This window comes from Bos taurus, chromosome 18 (genome assembly GCF_002263795.3).
Source record: "Bos taurus isolate L1 Dominette 01449 registration number 42190680 breed Hereford chromosome 18, ARS-UCD2.0, whole genome shotgun sequence".
Classification (NCBI taxonomy): domain Eukaryota; kingdom Metazoa; phylum Chordata; class Mammalia; order Artiodactyla; family Bovidae; genus Bos; species Bos taurus.
Window position 1 is genome coordinate 27,594,932 of NC_037345.1, and position 21,947 is coordinate 27,616,878.

Sequence of the window (21,947 nt, forward strand, 5' to 3'; positions counted from 1 at the left end):
AAGCTATTTAATATGTCTAGAAGCAAAAACAACTCTTGCCAATTATTTAAAGGCTTTCAAGTACCTTTCAAAGAACCTGACTACTGGAATAATAAACAGTTTAGAGACACCTGGGGGAGTTTGGGGACAGCCGAGATAGGGAAGGGTAGTGACAGGAGAGAAAGAGAGAGTGGAATAGAATAGTAGATTAAACCTTAAAACAAACGTATAGTCTTTCAAATTACAAAGATAATCTTTATCTGATACTTTGATAGATTCATGGACAAGAATAATAATGACAAAATCCAAACAAACCAATGAAAACTAGTTCATATAAGCTTAGAAAATATTCAAGGTATATTAAAAGTAGATAATTCATAAGGCACAAAGCTATTCTGAATGCATATACTACCTGACCACCATTATTTTAATTATGAAGTTTAACAGTGATCTCAAGTCACGTCTACCCTCTGGAAGCTTGCAGTGCTGTAGGAAGGATAAGTCATTTGTATAAATGTCTAAACTTTGAGAGAGCTCCCACTTTCTATGATTAAATATCATAAGAAGTGAGAAGACTGATAAATTCTAGCCTTGAGAAAAAAAATTCCAGGAAGATTGAATGCAAGAAATAATATCTGCATATATAAACTTTATATGTGCTTGAAAAGTCAGTTCTGAGTTTCAGAGTGCAAGTGTGGGGGAAAAAGAGCAGAAGATTCCAGATTAAAAACAAAATAAAGAGAAATGCACTAATATTAATAGTAATACTGAATGTAATTGTCAAGCATGATTTCAATATACTGTGAATTTTACTTTAAATAACTCAGAAGAAAACTAATAATAATAGAATTTGTAAAGGGACCTTTTTTTCCCATATATTGGAGCAAAATCAAGGTTATTCTTAAAATTATTTACTCACCCTACAAAAGAGGATGTCAGGGTGTGAGTTAGTGAAAAGATACTGAAAGGGTACGGCGTGTTTAATAGATTTTGCAATATTATAGAAGTTCTCAGGTTTTAAGTCCGGGAAGATATCCTGTAGCTAGTAAGGACTCTGGCTTGCAAGACAAAACCCAAGGTCAGATTAGACTCTGCAGAAAGTGGGATTTCTTTTGTAAGTCATCAAATCTTGGAAACCAGAAGGAGACAGGATGGTGTCAGGGATCCTGTAGGAAGAGTTCTCTTTCCTCTGTATTCATGGATGTATGGCTGTTGGCAGCACCCTGTGCACATTTTTCTTACCAACAGGGAAAAACCGAAGCTCAATATTTTTTCTGATTCCAAATGTAAATAATAATGATGGCAACAAAAAAACACTCATCTCTTGACCAACTGGGCCTATGGTAGTAAATGATTCTGACTGGTTGAGCTATTTCTATTCAGAATAATTTATAATATGAACAGAAATAGCAGCACTCAGTCCCACCCCTCATCCCCAAACTACATCAAATCTAGTGAAGAGCGAAGAGATCTACTTAAGATAAGCAGGATGCTACTCTGGAAAGACATTAGAAAGTATCTACTATGTGGGCTCAGTTATATAAATTATCCATTTACTTATGTGCTCCATTCTCTAATCAACCCTTAGTGCTACTCTTATCTGTTAAGTTTTTCTATTTTATTTCACATCGTTTCTTCTTTTCCTATTTTTAATTTACTACCTTCATCTCTGAATATTTAATAGAAGAACACTGTAATTATCCTCAAAGTAAAATTCATTGGTGATGATGATTCTGTCATTAAGCTACAATCTCTCAGGTCCAAGTAATGCTCTCCCTTTGCCAGGTGGCTGCCTATTAGGCTCTGCCACTCAGCTTTGCCAGAGGGAGTCTAGAAAGCTGAAGGAAGAGGAGAAAGTAGGATTCTTTCTTCCTTTTTTGATGTCTGTGCCTGTCAATGGCAACCCAGCAAATTTCCAGTCTTTAGATTTAACACTTGCAGAATCAGCCTCTTTATCCCTTCTTCAGAGGCAGGAGACCCAACCAGTTGATACCAACCTGGATCCAAACCACAGGCACCTTCCTGAGTAGAGACATAGTACCCCCCGGCCAGTGTGCCCTAGCAGAAGTGTGAGTCTCAGTTCCTCAGGATGACAGTCTTAAACTTCTAAGTTTTAATAGTTCCAGCTTCTTCTGTTGGATCCCTCATCCCTAGGGATGGTAGCTGCTTCCTAAAGTGATACCTTAGGTTTCTTTTCTTCCTTTTCAGTTTGTGAACAGACAGCTAAAAATAGTTTATAGTCAAATTGATCTTCTTTATGAAAATAAGTGATATAATCTGTTTCCTGATTGGTCCATACCTGATACAATGATAATTCATTCCAATTGCTTTCAGTTTCCCTCACACATCAACCACTTCCGATGAACTTGTCAATTGTACCTTGAATATCTGTATATTGGGCACAATGCCAGAAATCTCATGATCTGATTCCATTCACCAGCTCAGTCTTCTTAAAAAGAAAATTCTATAGAAGATTAGAGAACAACTCTAAAGTCACAGAACACATCTGTTCAATAAGTCATATATTCTATTAATGACACTGAGAATGGCAAAAGTTTCTGGATAATCATTATCTGGATTACAAATTTATGAATAAAACCACATATCCCTGTTTCTCAATAAACTGAGGAAAAGTAATCCTCTTTAAAAACCAAATAATGATAATAATAACATCTCCAGAATAGCCAACTCATTTACCTTTAAATCTTGGTTAGACTTTGTAGAAATAGATATTGAATTTCCTTTTTCTTCATAGTATCATAAGCATTAAAATCTTACATATATTTTTTAAGTAGTATGAATGAAGCTATGAGTATCTTGCATTGCAATTGGAGAAGATGTGTATGTTTGCATAAATGTGTATGTGCCCTTCCTTATAGTCATGTTTTATGAACAATAAATCAACTTAGACATGAAACATGACTGTGAATTTTCTTAGAAAGACACCTCTAAAAACCTGTTTCTATTGTAGGAATACCACTGATTGAGTAGTTTCTTGCTTTCCAGTTCAGTTGCTCAGTTGTGTCCAACTCTTTGCAACCCCATGAACCACAGCACACCAGGCCTCCCTGTCCATCACCAACTCCCGGAGTCTACCCAAATCCATGTCCATTGAGTTGGTGATGCCATCCAACCATCTCATCCTCTGTCGTCCCCTTCTCCTCCTGCCCTCAAACTTTCCCAGCATCAGGGTATTTTCAAATGAGTCAGCTCTTTACATCAGGTGGCCAAAGTATTGGAGTTTCAGCTTCAACATCAGTCCTTTCAATGAACACTCAGGATTGATCTCCTTTAGGATGGACTGGTTGGATCTCCTTCCAGTCCAAGGGACTCTCAAGAATCTTCTCCAACACCACAGTTCAAAGGCATCAATTCTTCGGTGCTCAGCTCTCTTTATAGTCCAACTCTCACATCCATACATGACCACTGAAAAAACCATAGTGTTTATTAGACGGGCCTTTGTTGACAAAGTAATGTCTCTGCTTTTTAAAATACTGTCTAGGTTGGTCATAACTTTCCTTCCAAGGAGTCAGCGTCTTTTAATTTCATTGCTGCAGCCACCATCTGCAGTGATTTTTGAGCCCCAAAAAATAAAGCCACTGTTCCCACTATTTCCCCATCTATTTACCATGAAGTGATGGGACTGGATGCCATGATCTTTGTTTTCTGAATGTTGAGCTTTAAGCCAACTTTTTTCACTCTCCTCTTTCACTTTCATCAAGAGGCTCTTTAGTTCTACTTCACTTTCTGCCATAAGGATGGTGTCATCTGCATATCTGAGGTTATTGATATTTCTCCTGGCAATCTTGATTCCAGCTTGTGCTTCCATCAGCCCAGCATTTCTCATGATGTACTCTGCATATAAGTTAAATAAGCAGGGTGACAATATACAGCCTTGACATACTCCTTTTCCTATTTGCTATTACCTGTGCTAAATATTTTATAAACACCAAGATTACCATAAGAGATGATATAGGAATTCATTTTTAACTGTCCTATAAAATAATCCAAGGCCATGTTACTAGTAAATGACACATAGAGACCTGAAAAATGCCCAGGTCTATTTGATGGATTAGAAAGAATTTGGGTTTTGGAACCTATTACTTTACTATTACCTGTTTGTAACAATAAACATTGTCCAAAAGTATTAATATATTCAATATTAGCATATACGCAACACCAGGCCAGCGTCAACCATCATTCTAAAAGAAATATTTTTCTTTACTAATAGGATTAGAACAAGGTAGCAGTGTAATGAAGACTTAAAATTAAGGACATAGAAGAACTTCATGACAATGCAGGTTGTTCAATGATTCTTTGAAACTATCAGTAGAATTCAGGAAAGATATCAAAATGATAGAAAAGACAGAGGACTCTGTAAGCTTACTTTTGTGTAGGGTTTGGAGAGGAGAAGGATAAAAGATAAATCCTAAATGCCAAATTTTTCAAAGCCACAAATATTCCATTTGAAAGACTAAAAGTTGTAACAATGACAATATAAGCCACATGTGACAGATAGTTAGATATAGTCATTTAGTTTTATCCCAGATCTTTCCTAAACGTATGCACACATTTCTGCCTAAATTAAAATAATATTATTTACTTTTCTATCTTTAATGAATGTTGCTTTTTAAAAAACAATTAAAGAATACTTTTTTCTTTTTATTTTAGAGAAAAACTCCTCAAACCAGATGGTTGATCTTAATTAATTCTTGTCACAGAGACATCTTTGTCATAAAGTATTTTTTGCAGATGAACAGGATTATATAAGCGTCTTTGTTTACCAAATTACTAAAAAGAATGTCTTTTCACAAGGGAAGCAGTCACTGTGATTTTATCTTTTATTTCTCCAACTTCCTTGGCACTTAAAAGCAATTATAACATTGAGGCTATTGAGCCATCAGTGAAGCAAGAGACATATTTGTTTTAAATGCTTATGTTTTCAAGGAATAAATTTTTCAGGATTTTTAAGTACTGCAATGTTGAGTTTCAAAATAAATATTGGAAAGATCACATTTGTCAGTAGGCGCTCCATCTGTACACTTAAAACTTGCATTTACCAGCAAGGCATCCTGTGGATGCTGAACATTTTCTTTATCTCTGTTTTTTCCTCTTTACTTCCCATTGTAACCAGCAATAACACCAAGGGAAATCCATATCCACTTATTAGATATTTCTCTCTCTCTCTGTCTCTCTCTCTCTCACACACACACATTCAAAACAGAACTGAATTTCCTGGAAGAAAACTTTCCCACAGCGAACCTTCAATATGGAAAAAATTGTGTAGTATTGTTATATATTAAGCCTTGGAAGGTAGGCTGAGCCATGTCATGTGGTTTGTAAATGAGAAAGTTGGGGCTGAACTCAGATTCTGAGTCTAGAATCCAAAGATCTTTGCCTTACACCATGCTTCCTTTTCTCCCTGAATGAAAAAAAAAATTTTTTTTTTTACAGTCTCTGTTTATTTCTGAATTAATGGGATTTTTTATATTAGTTCAAGTAAATCCATCTTTATCTAAATATCTCATCAGAGAAACATATTCTGATTCATCAAATAACCTTGAATTAATGTGTATGAATGTGTGTGTGTGTGTGTGTATTTTCTTCATGTTTTATTCCCTTTATACAGGAATTGTTCTTCCTCCTTAGTTGTTATTCTGGTTTGACAAGCCAGTTCTGCCTCCTGTGCTTCAGGGTTTCACTGATACTTCTGTTGTCAAATGTGTGGATGTACTTTTTTACATTTACTACATTTTGGAGATAGAGTTCTCATACTATTGTCAGAGTTAATAGCCCCCATATTAAAATATAAAAATAATATTTTGTATATAACAATTATTGAAAATGGTTAGTTTTCTTTTTTTTCCCCTTTTCTGCTCCAACTCCCCCCACTTCTAACTAACCCATTAATAGTATTAAAGAAAGGAAGGGAGAAATGAGGGAGAAAAGGGAGGAGATGTTAGAAGAATCTTTACAATTTTTCAAAATTTATTGCTTCATTCACTGTTTATTCATTTTTTAATTAAAATATAGTTGATTCACAATGTTTTATTAGTTTCTAATGTACAGCAAAATGATTATATGTATATATGAATATGTATGTATATTTTTTCAGATTCTTTTCCATTATAGTTTATTGTAAGATAGTGAATATAGTTTTCTGTGCTATAAGCAGAACCTTGTTGTTTATCTATTTTATATATAGTAGTTTGTATCTGTTAATCCCAAACTCTTAATTTATCTCCCCCTGTCGCTTTCCCCTTTGGTAATGGTAAGTTTGCTTTCTATGTCTGTGAGTCTGTTTCTGCAAATAAGATTATTTGTATCATTTTTTTAGATTCCACATACAAATGATGTCATATGGCATTTATCTTTTGGTCTAATATACTTCACTTTGTATTATAATCTCTGTGTCCATCCATGTAGCTGCAAATGGTAATACTTCATTCTTTTTAATGGCTGAGTAATATTCCACTGTATATATCTATATACCACATCTTCTTTATCTATTTGTTGGTCTGTGAACATTAAGATTACTTCACTGTAAGCAGTGCGGCTATGAATATTGGTTGCATGTATCTTTTTGAATAAGAGTTTTCTCTGGATATTTGCCCAGGAATGGGATTGCTGGATCATATGGCAACTCTATTTTTAGTTTTTTAAAGAAACTCCATACTATTTTCCATAATGGCTGTGCCAGTTTACATTCCCACCAACATCATAGGATCATTCCCTTTTCTCCACACCCTCCCCAACCGTTGTTATTTGTGGACTTTTTTGATGATGGCCATTCTGGCTAGTGTGTGATAATACCTCATTGTAGTTTTGATTTGCATTTCCCTAATAATGATTTTGAATACATTTTCATATGCCTATTGGCCCTCTGTATGTCTTCTTTGGAATGTGTATTTAAGTCTTAAAACCATTTTGTGATTGGACTATTTGCCTGTTTTTGATATTGAGTTATGTGAGCTATTTTTTTTTTTTTTTGGAAATTAATACTTTTTCGGTTGCATTATCTGCAAATATTTAATCCCACTCTTGGATTGTCTTTTCACTTTGTTTATGGTTTCCTTTGCCGTGCAATGGAGAAGGCAATTACGCCCCACTCCAGTACTCTTGCCTGGAAAATCCCATGGATGGAGGAGCCTGGTAGTCTACAGTCCATGGGGTCGCTAAAGAGTCAGACACGACTGAGCGACTTCACTTTCACTTTTCACTTTCATGCATTGGAAAAGGAAATGGCAACCCACTCCAGTGTTCTTGCCTGGAGAATCCCAGGGACGGGGGAGCCTGGTGGGCTGCCATCTATGGGGTTGCACAGAGTCGGACACGACTGAAGTGACTTTGTAGTAGTAGTAGTTGCTGTGCAAAAGCTTATAAGTTTTAATAGATCTCATTTGTTTACTTCAGCTTTTATTTCTATTGCCTTGGAGAATTACCTAAGAAACCACTGCTACAATTTTTGTTAAAGAATGTTACTCAGCAACTATTTAATGAATGACTTCTATGTAATGGTCACTGAACTAGAGTGAAGGTTGTGACAGTGAGCAAAACCCGATAAATTAATATAGACTTTACAAAAATGTTTAAAAGTTTCTATATAAGGATGATGGAGTGCAAAGCCACATGTGATAAGTGTATTAGTAAATTTTTGAGAGCAAAATAATTTTTATCATTAATGGCATGTTAAATACAAAGTATCATTATCTTACAAATTAAGAGTTTTTGAAGTATTTTAAAGAATTTATTCAAGTCAACAAATTAAACCTCTGCAAAGAAACTTTTTATATTGCTTGATAATAACTCTGATGAAAGGCATGCATAATATCACTTCAGTCACAAACAACTTGAAATTGAACTCCAGAACAAGAGAGAACTTTTAAAGTTGTTCTCACCTCACAAACACTTAAGGGTGCTGAAGAGAGAGTAGCTCCGTGGCCACTGAGCATGGCTCACTCTGTTTTAACTTGAGTTTCATCCTTGACTCTCAGTCTCCCACACATTGCAGTTCAGTGATGAGTGGATGACAGTTTAGGTATTGACTGTCAGTAGAGTTCATGTCTATAAACTGGAAATATATTGCCATACTTAAAATGCCATCCTTTTACCTCTGAACTTGTAACAACCAATGTAATATTGTTTTTCTCTATAAAATAAATCATTGTTGATGTCTATCACATCATGCAATCAGAAGTTATCATTATTTCATACTCCAGGGAATCATCTCAAGGTCTGTACCAAGGGCTCTGTTGTATGATGTAATACAACAACTACACTTGTGCTATTTGATCATACTTTGAAATACTTAATACTGAAGCTATGAAACCATTAAATTTACCAACATACTTATATGGGTATGCAGAGAGAAAAAATTAATTTGTAGATATAGAGTACCAAAAAAAAAAAAAAACCCAAACAAAAGTTGAATTTGCATTATGATTTAGATCAAAAGAAAAATGTAATATTTTAAAATAAAATTTTAAACTTATGTAGGAAATATATACATGTAGGAAATATGTACATGTAGGAAATATATTTTGTAAAGTGGTTTTCATGTGATAATGTGTGAAATGTATATCCTATCTTCCTAGTGGAAATAAAACAATTTAAATCCATAAAGTCGATGAGATTTTCTTAGTTGGCAAGAACAGTCTTGGTCAGCAAGATAGTTGAATATCCAGGGAGGAGGAAAGGAAGAAGATATATAGTCAAAATGTTCTTAGGGCCATAAGACAGAAAGAAATGGTACATTTTGTGAATTTATAGACAAGATTAGAAATGAGAATATGTCTGTATCTGTACAGGTGCAAAAGAAAAAATGATGGTATGCTCAAAAGGGATGGTTCAATTCTGTTTAGTAGCTAGTTGTGTATGACTCTTTGCAGCCCCATGGACTGCAGCACACCAGGCCACGCTGTCCATCACTATCTCACGGACTTTACTTAAACTCATGTCCATTGAGTCTGTGATGCCATCCAACCATCTCATCCTCTGTCATCCCCTTCTCCTCCTGCCTTCAATCTTTCCCAGCATCAGGGACTTTTAAAATAAGTCAGCTCTTCATACCAGGTGGCCAAAGTATTGGAGTTTAAGCTTCAGCATCAGTCCTTCCAATGAACACCCAGGACTAATCTCCTTTAGATGAACTGGTTGGATCTCCTTGCAGTCCAAGGGACTCTCAAGAGTCTTCTCCAACACCACAGTTCAAAAACATCAATTCTTCAGTGCTCAGCTTTCTTTATAGTTCAACTCTCACATCCACGCATGACTACTGGAAAAACCATAGCCTTGACTAGATGAACCTTTGTTGGCAAAGTAATGTCTCTGCCTTTTAATATGCTGTCTATGTTGGTCATAACTTTTCTTCCAAGGAGTAACCGTCTTTTAATTTCATGGCTGCAGTCACCATCTGCAGTATATTGGAGCCACAAAAAATAAAGTCTGCCACAGTTTCCATTGTTTCTCCATCTATTTCCCATGAAGTGATGGGACCAAATGCATGATCTTTGTTTTCTGAATGTTGAGCTTTAAGCCAATTTTTTCACTCTCCTCTTTTACTTTCATCAAGAGGCTCTTTAGCTCTTCTTCACTTTCTGCCATAAGGGTGGTTTCATCTGCATATCTGAGGTTATTGATAGTTCTCCCAGGAAACTTGAATCCACCTTGGGCTTCATCCATCCCAGCGTTTCTCATGATGTACGCTGCATATACGTTAAATAAGCATGGTGACAATATACAGCCTTGATGTACTCCTTTTCCTATTTGGAACCAGCCTGTTGTTCCATGTCCAGTTCTAACTGTTGCTTCCTGAAGTTGTCAGCATTCCCATCTCTTTCAGAATTTTCCACAGTGTATTGTGATCCACACAGTCAAAGGCTTTGGCATAGTCAATAAAGCAGAAATAGATGTTTTTCTAGAACTCTCGTGCTTTTTTGATGATCCGGCAGATGTTGGCAATTTGATCTCTGGTTCCTCTGCCTTTTCTAAAACCAGCTTGAACATCTGGAAGTTCACTGTTCACGTGTTATTGAAGACTGGCTTGGAGAATTTTGAGCATTACTTTACTAGCGTGTGAGATGAGTGCAATTGTGCAGTAGTTTGAGCATTCTTTGTTATTGTCTTTCTTAGGAATTGGAATGAAAACTCATCTTTTCCAGTCCTGTAGCCACTGCTGAGTTTTCCAAATTTTCTGGCATTTTGAGTGCAGCATTTTCACAGCATCATCTTTTAGGATTGAAATAGCTCAACTGGAATTCCATCACCACCACTAGCTTTGTTCATAGTGATTCTTCCTAAGGCCCACTTGACTTCCCATTCCAGGATGTCTGGCTCTAGATGAGTGATCACACCATTGTGATTATCTGGGTTGTGAAGGTCTTTTTTTACAGTTCTTCTGTGTATTCTTGTGACCTCTTCTTAATATCTGCTTCTGTTAGGTCCATCAGAATGGACTGGTTGGATCTTCTTGCAGTCCAAGGGACTCTCAAGAGTCTTCTCCAACACCACAGTTCAAAAGCATCAATTCTTCGGCACTCAGCCTTCTTCACAGTCCAATTCTCTCATCCATACATGACCACAGGAAAAACCATAGCCTTGACTAGATGAACCTTTGTTGGCAAAGTAATGTCTCTACTTTTGAATATGCTATCTAGGTTGGTCATAACTTTCCTTCTAAGGAGTAAGCGTCTTTTAATTTCATGGCTGCAGTCACCATCTGTAGTGATTTTGGAGCCCAGAAAAACAAAGTCTGACACTGTTTCCACTGTTTCCTCATCCATTTCCCATGAAGTGATGTGACTGGATGCCATGATCTTTGTTTTCTGAATGTTGAGCTTTGGTGTTGGAGAAGACTCTTGAGAGTCCCTTGGACTGCAAGGAGATCCAACTAGTCCATTTGAAGGAGATCAGCCCTGGGATTTCTTTGGAAGGAATGATGCTAAAGCTGAAATTCCAGTACTTTGGTCACCTCATGGGAAGAGTTGATTCATTGGAAAAGACCCTGATGCTGGGAGGGATTGGGGGCAGGAGGAGAAGGGGACAACAGAGGATGAGATGGCTGGATGGCATCACTGACTCAATGGACAGGAGTCTGAGTGAACTCCGGGAGTTGGTGATGGACAGGGAGGCCTGGCGTCCTGCGATTCATGGGGTCGCAAAGGGTCGGACACGACTGAGCGACTGATCTGATCTGATCTGATCTGTTAAGTCCATATCATTGCAGTCCTTTATTGAGCCCATCTTTGCATGAAATGTTCCCTTGGTATCGCTAATTTTCTTGAAGAGATCTCTAGTCTTTCCCATTCTATTGTTTTCCTCTATTTCTTTGCACTGATTACTGAGGAAGGCTTTCTTATCTCTTCTTGCTATTCTTTGGAACTCTGCATTCAAATGGGTGTATCTTTCCTTTTCTCCTTAGCCTTCTGGCTCTCTTCTTTTCACAGCTATTTGTAAGGCCTCTTAAGAGAGCCATTTTGCTTTTTTGCATTTCTTTTCCTTGGGCATGGTCTTGATTCCTGTCTCCTGTACAGTGTCACAAACCTCTGTCCATAGTTCATCAGGCCCTCTATCAGATCTAGTCCCTTAAATCTAGTTCTCACTTCCACTGAATAATCATAAGGGATTTGATTTAGGTCATACCTGAATGGTCTAGTGGTTTTCCCCACTTTCTTCGATTTAAGTCTTACTTTGGCATTAAGGAGTTCATGATCTGAGCCACAGTCAGCTCTGGTCTTCTTTTTGCTCATTGTATAGAGCTTCTCCATTTTTGGCTGCAAAGAATATAATCGACCTCATGTCGGTGTTGACCATTGGTGATGTCCATGTGTAGAATCTTCTCTTGTGTTGTTGGAAAAGGGTGTTTGCTATGACCAGTGCATTTTCTTGGCAGAACGCTGTTAGTCTTTGCCCTGCTTCATTCCATATTCCAAGGCCAAATTTGCCTATTACTCCAGGTGTTTCTTGACTTCCTACTTTTGCATTCCAGTCCCCTCTAATGAAAAGGACATTTTTTTGGCTGTTAATTCTAGAATGTCTTGTATGTCTTCATAGAACCATTAAACTTCAGCTTCTTCAGTGTTACTGGTCAGGGCACAGACTTGGATTACCATGATATTGAATGGTTTGCTTTGGAGATTAACAGAGATCATTCTGTCGTTTTTGAGACTGCATCAAAATACTGTATTTAGGATTCTTTTGTTGACTATAGTCTTCCCTGGTGGCTCAGACAGTAAATGATGTCCACTGCATTTCTTCTAAAGGATTCTTGCCCACAGTAGTAGATATAATGGTCATCTGAGTTAAATTCCCCCATTCCAGTCCATTTTAGTTCACTGATTCCTAAAATGTCAACGTTCACTCTTGTCATCTTCTGTTTGATCACTTCCAATTTGCTTTGATTCATGGACCTAGCATTCCAGGTTCCTATGCAATATTGCTCTTTACAGCATTGGACCTTGCTTCTATCACCAGTCCCATCTACAACTGGCTGTTGATTTTGCTTTGGCTCCATACCTTCATTCCTCTGGAGTTATTTCTCCACTGATCTCCAGTAGCATACTGGACACCTAGTGACCTGGGGAGTTCATCTTTCAGTGTCCTATCTTTTTGCCTTTTCATACTGTTCATGGGGTTCTAAAGGCAGGAATACTGAATTGATTTGTCATTCCCTTGTCCAGTGGACCACATTCAGTCAGAACTCTCCACCATGACCCATCCATCTTGGGTGGCCCTACACAGCATGGCTTATAGTTTCATTGAATTAGACAAGGCTGTGGTACATGATATCACATTGGTTACTTTTCTGTGATAGTGGTTTTCAGTCTGTCTGCCCTTTGATGGAGATGGATAAGAGGCTTGTGAAAGTTCCTGATGGGATAGACTGACTGAAGGGATACTGGGTCTTGTTCTGATGGGCAGGGCCATGCTCAGTAAATCTTTAATCCAATTTTCTGTTGATAGGTAGAGCTGTGTTCCCTCCCTGCTATCAGTTCAGTTCAGTTCAGTCCCTCAGTTGTGTCCGACTCTTTGTGATCCCATGAATCACAGCACGCCAGGCCTCCCTGTCCATCACCAACTCCTGGAGTTCACTCAGACTCACGTCCATCGAGTCAGTGATGCCATCCAGCCATCTCATCCTCTGTCGTCCCCTTCTCCTCCTGCCCCCAATTCCTCCCAGCATCAGAGTCTTTTCCAATGAGTCAACTCTTTGCATGAGGTGGCCAAAGTGCTGAAGTTCCAACTTTAGCATCATTGCTTCCAAAGAAATCCCAGGGCTGATCTCCTTCATAATGGACTGGTTGGATCTCCTTGCAGTCCAAGGGACTCTCAAGAGTCTTCTCCAACACCACAGCTCAAAAGCATCAATTCTTTGGTGCTCAGCCTTCTTCACAGTCCAACTCTCACATCCATACATGACCACTGGAAAAACCATAGCCTTGACTAGATGGACCTTTGTTGGCAAAGTAATGTCTCTGCTTTTGAATATGCTATCTAGGTTGGACATAGCTTTCCTTCCAAAGAGTAAGCGTCTTTTAATTTCATGGCTGCAGTCACCATCTGCAGTGATTTTGGAGCCCCCAAAAATAAAGTCTGACACTATTTCCACTGTTTCCCCATCTATTTCCCATGAAGTGATGGGACCAGATGCCATGATCTTTGTTTTCTGAATGTTGAGTTTTAAGCCAACTTTTTCACTCTCCTCTTTCACTTTCATCAAGAGGCTTTTGAGTTCCTCTTCACTTTCTGTCATAAGGGTGGTGGCATGTGCATATCTGAGGTTATTCATATTTTTCCTGGCAATCTTGATTCCAGCTTGTGTTTCTTCCAGTCCAGTGTTTCTCATGATGTACTCTGCATAGAAGTTAAATAAGCAGGGTGACAATATACAGCCTTGATGTACTCCTTTTCCTATTTGGAACCAGTCTGTTGTTCCATGTCCAGTTCTAACTGTTGCTTCCTGACCTGCATACAAATTTTTCAAGAGGCAGATCAGGTGGTCTGGTATTCCCATCTCCTTCAGAATTTCCCACAGTTTATTGTGATCCACACAGTCAAAAGCTTTGGCATAGTCAATAAAGCAGAAATAGATGTTTTTCTGGAACTCTCTTGCTTTTTCCATGATCCAGCGGATGTTGGCAATTCGATCTCTGGTTCCTCTGCCTTTTCTAAAACCAGCTTGAACATCAGGAAGTTCACGCTTCACGTATTGCTGAAGCCTGGCTTGGAGAATTTTGAGCATTACTTTACTAGCGTGTGAGATGAGTGCAATTGTGTGGTAGTTTGAGCATTCTTTGGCATCGCCTTTCTTTGGGATCGGAATGAAAACTGACCTTTTCCAGTCCTGTGGCCACTGCTGAGTTTTCCAAATTTGCTGGCATATTGAGTGCAGTACTTTCACAGCATCGTCTTTCAGGACTTGAAATTCAACTGAAATTTCATCACTTCCACTAGCTTTGTTTGTAGTGATGCTTCCTAAGGCCCACTTCACATTCTAGGATGTCTGGCTCTAGGTGAATGATCACACCATCATAATTATCTGGGACATGAAGTTCGTTTTTGTACAGTTCTTCTGTGTATTCTTGCCACCTCTTCTTGATATCTTCTGCTTCTGTTAGGTCCATATCTTTTCTGTCCTTTATCGAGCCCATCTTTGCATGAAATATTCCCTGGTATCTCTAATTTTCTTGAAGAGATCTCTAGTCTTTCCCATTATGTTTTTTCCTCTATTTCTTTGCATTGATCGCTGAAGAAGGCTTTCTTATCTCTTCTTGCTATTCTTTGGAACTCTGCATTCAGATGTTATATCTTTCCTTTTCTCCTTTGCTTTTTGCTTCTCTTCTTTTCACAGCTATTCGTAAGGCCTCCCCAGACAGCCATTTTGCTTTTTTGCATTTCTTTTCCATGGGGATGGTCTTGATCCCTGTCTCCTGTATGGTGGATGTAATGAAGATAATGGTGACCTCCCTCAAAAGATCCCATGCCTGTACTGCTACAGTCCATGCCCCAACTCTGCAGCAGGCCATCACTGACCCACACTTTCACTGGAGACTCCTGGACACCCACAGGCGAGTCTCGTGGGGTCACTATTCTTTTTTCCTGCGTCCTGGTGCCCAAGGGTCTGTTGTGCCCTCCAAGAATCTATTTCCCAGTCCTGTGTAAGTTCTGGCAGCTCTATGGTGGGGTTAATGGCGACCTCCTGCAAGAGGACTTATGCCACACCCACACACAGAGTCCGTGTCCCTGCGGCAGACCACTGCCGACCCGAACCGCCACAGAAGGCACTCAAACACAGTTCTGTTTCAGTCTCTGGGGTCCCTGCATCCTGGTGCACACAAGGTTTGAGCCCTCTGAGCATCTCTGCTGGGAATGGGGTTTGATTCTAAACGCGAATTTGCCCCTGCTACCATCTTGCTGGGGCTCCTCCTTTGCTCTTGGATGTGGGGTATCTCCTCACAGCCGCTCCAGTGCCTACCACCTTACTGGGGTTTTTCTGATCTTGGACATGGGGTATCTCCACACGGCACATCCAGTGAAGTGCAGCCGCCGCTCCTGACCTTGGACATGGAATGGTTCAGGAGAGTTGATAAAGATCATATATACAGTGTGAGAAGGTTTTAAGGAAATCAACAAAGACTGGAAACACACCCTGCAAAAAACTACTACCAAATCCAAGCCTAATATAGAAAGATGGTGAGAGGGAGCAGAGGAGAAGGTAAGCCATCATTGGAATCTGACAAGACATAGTTTAGAAAGCTCTCTGGCAAGGTTTGGTAACATAGATAGAGGAGGGCAGCTACTGTAGAACCAAGGTCTGGCAAGGAAGGAAGTCAGAGCCCAAGGGTGCTGTAATTCAGAGCTTAAGTGTCAACTTATGTAAGCTCAAAATGTGAGTGACTGAGGTTGCAAAAAGAATATCCAACACACTTATGAAAAAAGGCTAGAGTCATGAGAAATTTGGGGAGAATTAACCCTATGAATCCAAGAACATATTAGTCTTTGTACTGGTAGATATTGAGACCAGAGTAAATACATTTTCCAGTAGTTTTCCAGAATCCATGTTTCCTTCCACCCTCCATCTTACCATTTTAATTCCTGCTCTAGAGCCAGTAGAGCTCATCCTCCTGTTTGTGATTCCCTGATCACTGATTGCTCCTCTTGGCTTTTGTCATTGCACAAGGAGTACAAGACTGCCTGATCGTGGTAGGCTAGGTGAGCTAGAAAGCCAGCAGCTTAACTCAAATATTAAATCTTAAGAGATGGTACATGAGAATATGAAATTAAAATATCCATCCCAAGATAATAACTATTAAAAAATACAGTTGACCCTTAAACAAATTTGAACTGCATGGGTCTACTTAAACACAGATATTTTTAAATAGTAAATGCTACAGTTCTACAAGATCTGTGGTTGCTTGAATCTGCAAATGTGGAGGAACCCACAATTAAGCCACAGTTGTTCAAAGGTCAACCTTTCATAGATAGATAGATACATAGGTAGGTAGGCAGATAGATATAGTAGCTTTTCTGTTTTGGAATTATCCATAATGTCCTCTGAAACTTTAGATACAGAGGAATGGCATAGCCCATAGCTACTTATACTCTGATGCTGATAGGTTGTTGCAATTTTTTTTCTAAAATTACTCTCTTTATTTGCAAACTGGCATTTAACTATTTATTGCGTGCTTGCTTGCTTACTTGCAGCTACATCAGTTTCATTTCACCTCCAGTATCTTGCCTCTCCCCCTGCCCCAACCCTGTATTATATTACTCTATGCGCCCAGCAATAGAGCTTCAAAATGAATGGCATGCATGCTGTTAGAAGAGGAAGGAGAAATAGACAATTCTATACTCTTAATAGATATTTTATATATTTCTCTTTGAAATTGATCTCAAAGTAGACAGGAAAAAGAATAAAGATATAGAAGATGTGACTACTGTTAACTAATATTAAATAATTTACAATTTATAGACTTTGAAGACCTATGAATGTTATTAACTTGAAGTAAGTGTGATCTTTAGAAATACCAAAAAACAATAAAAAATGTACATCTTTTTCAAATGCTCACTTAAATTTACCATGACACTGCACATTTTTGATCACAAAATTAATCCAAACAAAATTGAAATGATTGAAGTAATATAGAACATTTTCTCTTACCACATATAATTAAAACAGAAATGAGTAACAGGAAAATCTTTGGAAAATCTTTATAAATTTGAAAATCAAACAACAGTCTTATAAATAACCTATAGATCACAGAAAAAATCAGAAGAGAAATTAGAAAATATTTTAAAACTGAATAAAAATGCAAACATAAAAATTTGTGGGATGCAGCTGAACAGTACTTACAGAAAAAGAGATTTAAATGCTTAAATATAAACAGAAATAGTAGCTAAAATCAATGATATAATCTTTGTTGTTAAGCTAGAAAAAATCAAATTAAAGTGAAAATAAATGAAAACAAATATGAAATACGATTGATAGTTTTGAAGAAAGTAGACAATAAGAATAATCAATAAAAACAGAAGTTTGTTCATTGAGCAAGTCCATAAAATTGATGAACCTTTAGTTGGACTGATCAAGATAAAGGACACAAACTCTTAGTACTAGAAGTAGAAGAAGAGCTATCACTCGACAGCATAGAGATATAAATTGAATAATTCAGTAATATTATCAACTTTATGCCAATATATTTGTCAGCCCAGATGAAATAACAAATTCCTTGAAAACAAGATTTTTCCAAAATATATACAGTGATAGAAAATTTGAATTGTATTATATCTAAGAAAAATATTTAATTCATAAATAAAAACCTTTTCATAGAGAAAGTGTCAGGCTCAGATAGCTCCACTAATGAGTTCTCCCTAACATTTGAAAAAGAATATTAACCATTCTTTTCATCAGAAAATAGATGAAAAGGGGATGATTCCTCACTTATTTATGAGGCCACCATAACCATGATACCAAAAGCAAAGATATTGCAACAAGAAAAGAATGTATTAGAACAATATCTGTCATGAACACATTTTTTCTTTGTTGCAACATCTTTGCTTTTGGTATCATGGTTATGGTGGCCTCATAAATAAGTGAGGAATCATTCCCTTTTCATCTATTTTCTGGTGAAAGGAATGGTTAATATTCCATCATGATTCGGAGAAGGTAATGGCAACCCACTCCAGTACTCTTGCCTGGTCGCTAAGAGTCGGACACGACTGAGCGACTTCACTTTCACTTTTCACTTTCATGCATTGGAGAAGGAAATAGCAACCCACTCCAGTGTTCTTGCCTGGAGAATCCCAGGGACGGGGGAGCCTGGTGGGCTGCAGTCTATGGGGTCGTACAGAGTCAGACACGACTGAAGCGACACAGCAGCAGCAGCAGCAGCTGTCATGAATACAGATGCAAAAAACTAATATAATAGTAGAAAGTTGAAATTCAGCATTATTTAAAATGGGTAAGTCATCATGAAAGGAGATCCAACCAGTCCATTCTGAAGGAGATCAGCCCTGGGATTTCTTTGGAAGGAATGATGCTAAAGCTGAAACTCCCGTACTTTGGCCTCCTCATGCAAAGAGTTGACTCATTGGAAAAGACTCTGATGCTGGGAGGGATTGGGGGCAGGAGGAGAAGGGGACGACAGAGGATGAGATGGCTGGATGGCATCACTGACTCGATGGACATGAGTCTGAGTGAACTCTGGGAGTTGGTGGTGGACAGGGAAGCCTGGCGTGCTGCGATTCATGGGGTTGCAAAGAGTCAGACACGACTGAGCGACTGAACTGAACTGAACTGAAGTCATCGTGACCAAGATAAGTTCATTTAAGACATGAAAGTTTGATTCAACATTTAGAAATCGATTAAGGTTTTTATCGTGTTAACAAAATTAAGAAAAGAATGTTTATCTCAATAGAGGCAGAAAAAGAATTTAATAAAATTGAATACATATTCATGATGAATCTCTCAGCAAACTATGAATAGAAGGAATGTTCTCAACTTGATAAAGAACATATTAAGAAAAAAAAAACAAAACCCTACTGCCTATGTTGACTTAAAATAATGCACAATGCGAAATTTGCAAGTTAAGTTTTATTTGAGACAAAAAGGACTGCGGTCCCAGAGACAGCATTTCAGATAGCTCTGAGAAACTGTTTTGAGGAAGTGAGGGAAGGGGCTAAGATACATAGGAGTTTTGCAACAAAGAGCAGGTAGTTGGGAACATCAAAAGATTACTGTTAATTAAAGACACCAGATATGCCAAACTAAGGAATTTAGTGCTTTTTATGTATGGGCAAGTACAAGAGTTTGGACTCACTGATACCATTTCTTTGATATGTACTTCACCAGTCTGGGGCCAGTGTCCTGTGTTTTCACATCCCGAGTTTCCTCAGGGCTCACTAGCTCACAACCCTTGGTGGGCACCCCACTCCAGTACTTTTGCCTGGAAAATCCCATGGACGGAGGAGCCTGGTGGGCTGCAGTCCATGGGGTCGCTAGAGTCGGACACAACTGAGTGACTTCACTTTCACTTTCATGCATTGGAGAAGGAAATGGCAACCCACTCCAGTGTACTTGCCTGGAGAATCCCAGGGACTGGGAAGCCTGGTGGGCTGCCGTCTATGGAGTCGCACAGAGTTGGACACGAATGAAGCTACTTAGCAGCAGCAGCAGCAGCAGTGACATTCTTAGGTTACTGATATGGCCAGAAATATTCCATTTCTCACCTAAAGTCATATTAAGTAGTGTTAAAATAATTCCTTTTGACCAAAGATCAAGAATGAGATAAGAATATTCCCCTTTTACCAATTTTATTCAACATTATACTGGAAGACCTAACCAGTGCAAAAGCACAAGATAAAGAAATAAAAGGCATATAGATAGGAAAAAAAGAAATAAATCTGTCTTTATTTTCAACTTGAATATGTACATGGAAAATTCTAATAAATTTCCCAACAAATTATGAAAATAATAATTTTGCAACATCACAAAGTCAGCATATTTAATCAATAGTGTATGTATATACTAGTGTTTAACAATTTAGAAATAAATAAAATAAATATGATACACAGGAATAGATTTCTAAAAGTATGGTCAAGATATGCATACAGTGCTGAGAACAATTAAAACATAAATAAATGGAGAGCTATACCAGGTTGTTATATTGAGAGTTTAATATTGATTTAAACTTGATATAAAGTATTCAATCAATATTGATTAAAATTGATTTAATATTAAATCAATATTGATTAATTTGTTTTCCAATTGACAAAATTGGAAAACAAATACCAAGTTGGCTAAAAGTATTAAATCAACTCTACATTTTCTGAAGTTGATAACTACTGTGGTTATTACATAAGGGGTTATCTCTTAGGAAATGCACACTGAAGCATTTGAGTTAAAGTAGCTCATCTCAGAGACCCCAGAGAACATAAGATTTGCCACCCTACTATGTCTCTTTGATACGCAATTTTTTTCCAGCTGTAAGCAATAAAGGTCCATGGAGTAAACTTTGACTTTACCCCTTGGCGTTTCCCCTTAGCTACCTAGGCCTTCACAGGTGGCTCAAGTGGTAAAGAACCAGCCTGCCAAAACAGGAGATGAAGGCAGGAGATGCAGGTTCAATCCCTGGGTCAGGAAGATCCCTGGAGAAGGGAATGACAACCCACTGCAGTATTCTTACCTGGAAAATCCCATGGACAGAGGAGTCTGATGGGCTACAGTCCGTGGGGTCACAAAGAGTCAGACACTACTTAGCGACTGAGCACGTGCGTGTACACACACACACACACACACACACATACTCACACTTAGTTGCCTAAAGAATTTAGAGAAAGACCTGTTCCCACAATAGAGCTATCACCAAAGATATAAAGAAGTGTGGTGGGGGAAACTCAGCAGGGCAAACGTGTATTTTTCCATCTCCTTGTAAATTGCCTTCCTCTGCTTTGAAGTCAAAAACCACCCACCCACCCTCACCCCCCAACATCCTTGCTTGTCTTTAGCTGAAGATGGTATATTTAAGGTGTTTTGACTATTTTGGCAAGTTACTTAGTTTTCCTGGGTCTCTCGTATATACATTAAACTTTTGCTTGATTTTCTTCTGTTGTTATGCTTTATATCAATTTAACTGTTAGACTGGCCAGAAAACTAGAAGGGTAAAGGAAACTTTCTTTCCCACTAACAGTATATTCAGGAAACTGAAAATAATATGTTTCTTCATGTCTGCAGCATGAAGTACTAGGAGCACAGATGAGAGATGAAGCCACAACACATAAACAGAAACAAGCAAGCAAAGAGAATGTAGCTGAAATAACAAGGATATCTTTCCCTTTTTCCACGTATCCCAGTAGTCATGTATGGATGTGAGCGTTGGACTATAATGAAAACTGAGCACCGATGAATGGATGCTTTTGAACTGTGGTGTTGGAGAAGACTCTTGAGAGTCCCTTGGACTGCAAGGAGATCCAACCAGTCCATCCTAAAGGAAATCAGTCCTGAATATTCATTGGAAGAACTAATGCTGAAGCTGAAACTCCAACACTTTGGCCATGTGATGCAAAGAACCGACTCATTTGAAACGATCCTCATGCTGGGAAAGATTGAAGATGGGAAGAGAAGGGGACAACAGAGGATGAGATGGTTGGATGGCATCACCAACTCAATGGACATGAGTTTAAGTAAACTTTGGGAGTTGGTGATGGACAAGGAATCCTGGCATGCTGCAGTCCATGGGGTCGCAGAGTCGGACACAACTGAGCGACTGAACTGAACTGACTTGATATATATTTTTATTGTATCCCTTACTTTCCTTGGTGACCTTGTTTCCTCATCTTGCCCTCTTTCTACCAAGTGGCATAAGAAGCAAACACAAGTATAAGACATGAAAGTAAAAACTTTCCTATGACCTTTTAGCCCAGCTCAGAATTACAGTTTCCTATTCTGCATCCCTTTCTTTTCTTGTTCTGAATGT

General features: G+C 38.3%; 1 pseudogene; it reads right to left on the reverse strand.

Moving 5' to 3' along the window:
- The window catches only part of LOC132342818 (craniofacial development protein 2-like), a 48,212-nt pseudogene extending 35,639 nt beyond the window's left edge, over positions 1 to 12,573 (reverse strand).
- Positions 12,574 to 21,947: the final 9,374 nt, after the last annotated feature.